The sequence below is a fragment of the Anastrepha ludens genome, chromosome 5, assembly GCF_028408465.1.
Source record: "Anastrepha ludens isolate Willacy chromosome 5, idAnaLude1.1, whole genome shotgun sequence".
NCBI lineage: Eukaryota > Metazoa > Arthropoda > Insecta > Diptera > Tephritidae > Anastrepha > Anastrepha ludens.
Genome location: NC_071501.1, coordinates 81,319,513 through 81,329,601, shown reverse-complemented (window position 1 = coordinate 81,329,601; position 10,089 = coordinate 81,319,513). Strand labels below are relative to the sequence as shown.

General features: G+C 30.9%; 1 long non-coding RNA gene across 1 annotated transcript in view; it reads right to left on the bottom strand.

The window, feature by feature from the left end:
• Positions 1-1,163: 1,163 nt before the first annotated feature.
• The window catches only part of LOC128862770 (uncharacterized), a 49,298-nt gene continuing 40,372 nt past the window's right edge, over positions 1,164-10,089 (bottom strand). The window contains exon 3 of the long non-coding RNA XR_008454546.1: positions 1,164-2,335. This is a non-coding gene — a long non-coding RNA (uncharacterized LOC128862770). The remainder of the gene's footprint in view (positions 2,336-10,089) is intronic.

The window sequence follows — 10,089 nt, the reverse complement described above, 5'->3', positions numbered from 1 at the left end:
CGTATTTAATTAATGTTTTTATATTTTTAGAATGAAATATTCTTCCAAAAAAAAACATTTTGGAAACAAATTAAGGTTTTTGGAAGAAAATTTTTATTTGAGCTTTATTTAAAAAAACATTTTAATTAATTCTTTTTTTACATAAATGAATTATATTCGGTTTGAACCGCATTTAGGTGTTTTTTTAATTTAAGAATGAAAAAAATAGACAAATAATTAATTAGTTCTTTATTTTACTTTTAAAAAATTTTTAATCTATTTATTTTTTTGAAAAAAAATGTTTTTTTTTTTGAAAAATAATTTGTAATTTTTAAATTTAAATAAATTTTTTATGATTTTTTTTTAATTTTTATTTTTTTTTATTTAAATAAATTTTTTATATTTTACAAAAATAGATTAGCTTCGTTTCTTCTGAGCCGTTCTCAATTATTTTTGATGGTTATAATATTACTAAAAAATAATCTTTTTTGGAAAAAATTAAATGAAATGCTATTTTAAAATAAAAGTTGTTTGGAACAAAAATTTAAAAGTTATTTGGTTTTAGTTAAAACAGTTTTTAATCTTTTTCTTTTGAAAAAAAATCAATTTTTGGAAAAATATAATATTGGAAAATTATTTTCTTGTAATTTTATAACAAAATATTCTTAAAAAAAAACATTTTTTTGAAAAAATTAAATAAAAAATTATATGTTCTTTTTAAATAAAATTTTTTCGGGAAAAATTTAAAAATAAATTTTCTCTTTTAATTTGAATAAATATTTATATTGTTTTTGATTTTCGGAAAAAATTCAGTTTTTGGAAAAACAATTTCGAAAAAACTTTGAATTCAATTACAATTTTTTTTTAATTTAAATAAATTTTTAATCTATTTATTTTTTGGAAAAAATTCAGTTTTTGGAAAAAAAAATTTTATCATTGAGTTCACATTAAAAATTTGATCATTTTAATAACTTTTTTATATATTTGTTTTTTTGTTTTTTTTTTTTTTTTTGTACACAAATTAATTATATTCGTTTCTTTATTGAATTATTTTCTTTTAATTTTAAAATAAAATATTCTTAAAAAGGAAAATTTTTTTGGGAAAATGAAATGAAGAATGAAATTTTGTTTTAAAATAAAAATTGTTTGGAAAAAAAAGAAATGAGGAATAAAATATTCCTTTTTGTCGATTTTTTTTTTTTGTCGTTTGTGAAAAACACTCCATTCACATTTTTTCTTATTTTTGGCATTAAAAGCTTAGTAACAGCAGCAAGACTCAATACTGCCAGCAGGTTCCATAGACAGCGTGTATGTGCTTACTAATGTACATATGTACGTGGCAACGCTTCGAACAAAGGGACGGAATACTCGAATACGATGGCGTGTGCTAGCGCTTCGCCAGCCAGGGCAGGGTTTTGCATTGATTTCTCACTGGTTTGCTGCATGTATTTAATATATATATATATATATTAAAAGTTAATATAAAAATACGAATATTAAATGTTTGTAGGTCAGCAAGCAAATTAGAACCCAAATCAATTTTAGGAAAAAAAATGAATCAATCTAACCAAAAAGTTCAATGAATCACAGAGAATAAAAATATAATAAATAAAAACGCTTAGATTCTCTAGAAATATAAATTATAAAAAAAATTGTATGCCAAATAGCTGCATTTTCTTATTAAACTTGGCTTATTTCGCATCCGTGTCCGCTTAACAAATTCGCTACGCCTCTTTTATACTGTTTTTTAAATTTAATTTTTTTGTTAACTCATTTACCTATTTTTCTTTTTTATGCACAATCATACCATTGTAAGTCTGCAATTTGTTACTGGAAAATTAACAAGAAAGTTAAAGCACAACAACAACACACAAAGTGACAGCACGAGGCATCAAGTGTTGGCCACACAGACAGACAATAAATTACAATGTATTGCGGAGATGGTCTAGTTGAGCTAACACCAAAAAAGAAAAAACAAAAAAAACAACAATTGCAACAATAACACAGACAAAATAAAAATTGCGCAAAAAAGCATGTGAGCCAGTTCCATTGCCCGCTGCCCTGTCACTGCTTTCTTGCTACGTCCATCCATTCATACACACGTAACTGGCTCACTGGCTAGCCACTTGGCTAATTTCATTTCTATCATTGCAATTGTTGCTGCTTTCGGTTTAACTTACCTCTTGCGATTTTTATTGCACCTATTTATTTTGTTTTTTTTTTTATTTATTATTTTCTTTCTTTTTGCCTTTATTTCAACGGTCGGTTATGGCTCGTTGCCACTTTTTAACTCAATTTGGCAATTGATTAGGGGCGCTCGTACTCAAACTCGATACTCAGATTCGCTTATTCTTACCTGCAATGAAAAAGGAAAGGCAAAAAACGAAAATAAAAACAATGAAAATAAATTCAGCAGCAATTGAAAGTAAAAGTTAGTGGGTGTTATATAAATACAGGCAAGTGAAAAATTTGTTCAACCGAAATGGGATCGAATATTTTTATGAAGCATTGCGAAATGTGGCGCATTATTTTGCTTGTTGGTGGTGTCGTTGCTTTATATTTTATGTATATTTCATTTATGACAGTGCGACGAATTTGTTTATGACGATTGTTAAAGTTTATATCAGCGGGATATACATTTCATGTTCGGGTGAAGGTGTGTGATGGTTTGTAGTGTAAATGCATATTCGTGTGTAGATGTATGCGTGTTTATGTTGGCGCGATTAAGGAAAGTGGGGAAATGAATATGGATGCTTGTCTGCTCGCAAATAATAAATAATTTTAGTGGTCAATAAACAAAGTGTTGGGGACTTTCGAAGGAAGGGAGTTTTTTAAATACACGAATACATGCACACATACATGCATACACACACTTATGGGCACATAATTGTGTCACTTCATCTTTCTACAATATTCGCAATATATTTTATGCAATATTGTTTTCGTTAATTTTTTTCCAAAAATATATAGAAAATTGAGAAAATTTCAAAAACTTTTATTCGAAATATTTTTGAAGGAAAATTTTTTAGTTAAAATTAAAGTTAGTAAAAATTCCCATACTCTAAATACTTTTAAAGTTTAACAAATTTCAAAAATGTATATTCGCACTAATTTACATGCAAATTTGTTTTAGCTATTTTTTTATAAAAATATATGGAGAATTGAAAATATTTCCAAAACTTGTATTCGCAATATATTTCGTGCAAAGTTTTCTTAGACAAATTTTTATAGGGTTGGGTACGTAATGCTGTAGGATACAATATTCTGTTTACAAAATGCTGTATACAAAATTCTGTATTTCAGAATTCTGTAAAAAATATTCTGTATTGCCGAAATGCTGTATTGACGAAATTCTGTATTGACGAAATTTTGTATTGACAAAATTCTGTATTGACGAAATGCTGTAAGTAAATTATAAGAAATTCAACAAATTTTAGAAAAAAAGTGCGCACTTTTTTTCTTCAGTTTTGATAGAATCCACCGTATTTTTGCGTAGAACTCCTTTTCGCGTAGGTGGCCTTCGGCCGCGCTTAAAAAAAATAACCCTCATCAGTCCGACTCCGGCTACGCAATCCACCGTATTTTTGCGTAGAACTCCTTTTTTCGTTCACTTTTGTTAACACAAAATTTTTTCAATACAGAATTTTTTTTTTTTGTTTTTACAGAATTTTGCAAATACAGAATTCTGTAAATACAGAATTTTCTCACTGCAGAATTTTGTTACGTTAATTTACAGTATTTCGTACGAAAAGAATTTTGATATACAGCATTTTGTGGGGATCTCATTTTTATAAAAAAATAGAAAATTGAAATAATTTCAAAAACTTATTTTCGCAAAATTTTTCAAGGAAAATTAAAAGATTTCAAATATTAATATCCTCATTCTTTTCATGAAAAATTTTTTATTTAATCTTTTTATAAAGCTATATAGAAAATTATAAGAATTTTAAAAACTTGTGTTCGTAATATTTTTATCCAGAATTTTTTTAGTCAAATTTTTATAAAAATTTCCAAAACTTATTTTCGCAATATTTTTCATGCATAATTTGTTTAATGCATTTTGCATTAATTTTTTGTCAAAATATACAGAAAATTAAAAATCTTATATGAGCACTATTTCTCAAGGAAATATTTTATGCTTCAGTTTTAATAAAAATATATAAACAATTTAAAAAACGTGTGTTCGCAATATTTTTCCTTGAAAATGTTTTTAGTGAATTTTTTATAAAAAATATAGGAAATTTAAAATAATCTCGATTTTTTAATCAGAATTTTTAGCACTTGTGTGCTTGCAGTTTTAAAGCCCAGTCAAATTTTAATTCTTCTCCTTTGTTTTTATTCTATGTTGAAACTTTTATTCCATATAAATCACTTGCTTGCAAGTATTGTGCAAAGTTCAGAGGCCTTAATTAAAAAGGTCTTTGTTATATAATGAACTATACAGGGTTGCCAATATTCGACGGACCCATCTGGCTACCCTGTATCTTTTGACAGAGACGTCAGATCGCTTAATGACATACCGCGTTGGAAGCGTCATGGAACAGTACCTGCCACGCGAGCGCTCCCAAATTGTTGAAATTTACATTCAACAAAAGAAGTCAATTGTGAAAACTCAACGTGCGTATAAAAAATTAAATAATGTGAAAAGTGAAAAGTGAAGGTTTTCGACTGGTAATGCTCTTTCTAATCCAAAGAGGCCAAATCAAAACCGACCACGGCGTCGCCAAAGACATCCCAAAATCGCCGTTCTCAGCTGTTGGGCATTGCTCGGAACGAATTATCCGCATTGATTTGCATTTATTCCCGTATAAGATTCAATTGACGCAAAAATTGTTGCCTGCGGACAAGCCTCGTCGATTGGAATGGGCCCAAAGAGTCATCGAAATCCGTCGGGTCCGTCGAATATGGGCAACCCGTACTTTCATAAAAAATTGTCGTGTAAAAATATTGCGAACAGTGCAAGAATATGAAGTGACTTATTTATGTGATCACAAATGTACATATAGTTGCAGAAAAATTGGCAATAGTATAAGCACCTATGCCTTGGAAAGGTTTAATTTGAAGAGAGCATTTAGGGTATGGTGAGAAATGAAGGTCTAAGTAATAAGTAAATGTTGTTTTTATGGACTTTTTCATTTTTCATTTCACTAATTTTAAATCACACTCAGCGGAATTATTGTGAGACATTTTATTCGAATAAAAACGTAATAAATTCTTAACAAAATAATGGCACAAAAATGAAAAGGGAACTCGGGTACATTTAACGAGAGCCACAAATAATCACTCTAAGAGCCGCATGTAGCTCGCGAGTTGCACGTTGCCTGCCTAATATATAGATATATGATATAAAATTATCTTTTGCTGTTACTTTCCTAAAAATTTAGTCAAAGACAGACGTGAGGCTTAACTTCTTGTCAATTACTATTATTATTACTATTATTGTTACCTCTGTTAACATCCAAATTTATCTATCAGTTATTTGTCATCAAAATGTCGATTACAGTTAATGTATTAACCAAGTGCCAACACCTTTATCACATCTTAACATAATTTATCACATACTAGCAGTAAAGTTAAAATTAAAAATTAAAATAAAAAAACCATCACTTCAAACGGCCATCACCTTAGTCATTCTCCATTCACTGTTATAACTAATAAAATAATATTGAATATTAATAAATGTAATCTAAAAAACCAGCGCAGCAACTTTAATTCAATATTTGGAAATCGTTGAATATGAACCGCATCGAGTGGTGATGCACAAAAGCCACGCTTTGTTGCTGCAAACCAGCAGTGAAATTATAATGAAGACGAGAAAACATGAAAAAATATTATACAAAACGCACAGTTTGTAGGAAATTTACATATCTCCAATGCTTGCTGAGTGCGAGAAAAAAAAAACAAAAACAACAATAGGTTGTGCATGAAAAGAGAAGTGTGCGATTAACTGTTGAGATGACCCGAAAATATTGGCATCCACAGCGTCGGTAGCGGATGCAGAAGTAAAAAATGAATTATCTCAACAATGCGAGTGACGCTTAGTCAATATTTATGGGGATCGCCGAGTTTAAATGAGTTGGATTCATATTTGTTTTAAGCATACGCATATGTCGGTGGTTTTTAATCGATTACGCAGCGGTTTTGACACGCCACAATTTTTTAGCTTGAATTTTAGCTGGAAATTCAAAGACAAGTCATTATAAGAGAGTAAATTTCCAAAGTGAAAAGCTGGTAATAGCGCTAAATCTTGCATATATTATATTTGATTATGTTTATATTTACAATTTACTTCCTGTCCCCTCTCCTCCTCTAAACGCATCTACATACGCAAAGTGCCCAGTGAGAGAAACCAAAAAGTCAAACTGCAGAATAACAGCAGTCGGAAAGAGTGTTGGTATATTAGCGCAAGGTGAAATATTGATAAGAAGAAGTCGGAAGCGCATATCTCTGCATTTGTCTACATTTGGCTACATTTGTATGTTAAAATATGCAACTTAGCAGGTTATGCTAAATTAACAGCCAGCAACCCGAACATATACAGAGTGATAACTTCGTTAACAAGAGCAGTCACCGAGGCTGCATACTCGTCCATCAACAACAACTTGCACTGTTAAACAACAATGAAATGGATAACATTTGAATGGATGGAATGTAGGTATAGAATTACAGCGGCGTTGCAACATTCCGTGCAAATATAGGCATATGTAATCGTACGATATGTTGATATGAGTTGCCAACTGTAACGAACTGCAAACAGGCGGAAGCTGTTGAAGAATCGGTGTCAGCTGGCTCATATTGCATGTGTCGTACGGTTTGACTGCAACAGCACAGTTACACGTACAATAATAAAGAGTCCACGCAACACCTTTACTTTCAACATGTAATTAAAATTTTAATTATAAATATTCATAAAATCAAAGAAAACAATTTTTTGCATAATACATATACGAGTATGTCGGTGGTGTGCAAAAATACTTCAGTATGCATATGCAAATATTTAATGCATTGGGGTGTTGTTACAGTTTTCAAGTTCGTTACCGCAATCTGTCGAAATTTGCTTCCTCTAGTATGTATGTTTAAAATTTTTCGAGTACACTTGCCGACTTAATGTTAGTGTTTAAAGAAATATGCATGTATTTAGTATTTATTTCTTCATTTCTTCTTCTTCTTTATTTAGGGCCCTAAATACAGGTATGCATGTACCTCCATAATTATAAAGTAATTTTTTTATTTGGGCATGGAAAGACCGCGTAAAACCAGCGGAGCCCAAAAAACGTATAACATTACAGCGAAGAGAAATGAATGAAATGAAAACTGAATTCTTTTCATGTCCCGTATTGGGGCCTTTCGTTTTCTATCGTAGTGGGACCTTTCGGCCGTTAACGGTCCTGCCAGATACCTTCCTCTCCTACCAGATATGCAGAGGTTTAAACGCTAGCGCGAACGAGTCATACAAATCACCGGACTACTGCATTACCTTCCAAGCTGAGATATATGCAGCAACGAAAGCAGCAGACTTAGTCTCAAAACATTGACAATAAAGCAGCCTTCAAAGCAAAATCAGCTGTAATGACAAACTCATACTGCGTAAGATAATGCCGGAACAGGATGGATGAGCTTAGGACAGAGGCAATTCACCAACTACTGGGAATGTGTCCACCAGGACAAAAGGAAATTGAAGGTAACGAGAAAGTCGATAATCTAGCCGAAGCAGGCACAAATCCTCCAGTAGACAGAACGGCCAGTATACAACCACATCTCTATAAAAAACGATTAAAAATAGGTGTAGCAACGATTCATGCAGCGAATTAAAGATGGGAAAGACCCAGCTGAAGCAGAATTGCGAAAAAAATGGTACGCAGACAAAATGTCAGATCTGCAAACTATATTTTATCTATCCCCAAAAAAGACTGATGGAATACGGTCTCATTCCATCGTATGCGGTCAAACTGCAGTTGGTGCAGAACGATACGTATCGAAGTCAACGCTTGAGGAACTCTGGAAAATCTACTATGCCACTGCCCCGCACTTAACAAAACACCAATAAGCTGCTTAGATTCTGCAACATTTTGAAACGTGGCAGATCAAAAAAAATTGGCAGCCTACTTTAATTATTTAGAGGGTTAATTGTAGTCAGAATTTGCAACCAAATTCATTTGTGTGCATTTTCTGAAAGTATAATGTCTTACAACCATTGTGTGAAAATTTTAAATTAATCTGACAAATACTTTTCGAGTTATTCATCAATTAACAAAAGGCGCTCGGGCACTCCGGAGCCGATAGTAAAACTATAAATGTGTTTTTCTCAAAACCGTATGATCACTGTAACTTAAAAAACTGCTTAAAAAAACGATTTTTTTTTTAACTTAAAATTTTTTTCAAAAACTATTTGTCGATGTTTTTTCTGGAAAACCTGAGAAATAATTCTTGAGCCCGACATTTTTTAATTTTGAAAAAAAGCGTTGATCAGGCACAAGATTATCTATTAATAAAACTAATTTTTCTTGTTCGATTGATGTTAGATGAATCTGCAAGGACTTGTGATGATCAACGCAAGGGACTTCTGGAGAAACGGGCTCCACACAAACTGCGATAACTTTTACAATTATTATTTTTTTTTTGAAATTTTTGCTAAAATCAAGTGGAAACATGATGTATGCTATGTTCTTATTTTTGTAAAATTAGGCAATTTACTAACAAAAAAATATTAAAAATTTAACAAAACACCAATAAACTGCTTAGGTTCTGCAACATTTTGAAACGTATAAACCGTGGCAGATCAAAAAATTAGGAGCCTACTTAAATTATTTGAACTTTGTATTAAAGAAAAAATATAAATTTCTTAAACTCCCTGTACGGGCACTTGGTATGTCTATGGGTTAACTTCTGGTCTATGTGCGATCTACAGGATCAACCAAGTCCAACCTGATATATATTCACATATCCCAGAAAATGATAACACCATCCTTTTTCTAATAGTGAGGAACAATGGTGGGTATTTGGTAGGCCTGTGCCATGAGAAACTTCTATTTTGATAGCGTCACTAAACTTATGGTTTTACATAATTTTTGTAAAAAAAAAAAAACAATTTTCATACCAAAAATTGGAGAAGTAGCACAGTCAAAACACTTTTCAAGGATATCTATTATTAATATAAAAAAAAATATATATAAAAATAAAAAATAAATGAAAATAAAAAATAAAACTAAAAAACAAATAAAAATAAAAAATAAATAAGAAAAAAAAACAATAAAAATATATATATATATATACAAAAAATAAACAAATAAAAATAAAAAATAAGTAAAACTTAAAAAAAATAAATAAAAATAAAAAATATATACAAATTTTTTCAAATATTTTACACAGTTGAATTGCATGAAAAATTATGAAGAATATGTAATTGGAGTCGTCTTATTACAAATAGCGCTAAATATGACTTCAACTTCACATTACGTTATTAATTTCAAAATCCATGTGGAATATATTTTTTTACTTTGTCATAAAGCAAATAATATAAATGTTGAATAAATTTCTATTTCTTCTTCTTGCTAGCTGTGGGGGCTCAGCATATTTGTTTTGTGATCATAAAGCTGGTAGGTGGGTAGGTTTGGCAGCCACTTCGCCCATCAGGACAACATTGGCACTTATGTAGGTCACGAAATGGATCCGTTCTGAGCCGCAGGGGCCGTGCTACATTTCTCGTTCCATATTGAACTATCCTAAGGGTTAGACAATGTCCTGTGAGGGTCCCTACTAAGGTATACCAATATGAATTCGAATTTAAATATATTACAAATGAGAATCTCATGCGAATGGTTGGACAAATACAAATATGAATGCGATTAGTAAACGAAGTTGAGTACAAATATAGATAAAGAACGAATTCGAGTATGAATACGCAGGTGACGACGAAGACGACGACGAGGGCGAGGGCGATTACGAATACACCCAGGTTTCTTGAATAAGATTTGGAATACTAACGCGAATACGAATACGAATATAAATATGAAAGCGAATAAGAGTCCGCTTACGAGTACGAATTCGAATATAGCCAAAATTGCTGAATTTCAAGTGATGAAATCCCAAGACCCCTGCTTGAGACGTCTT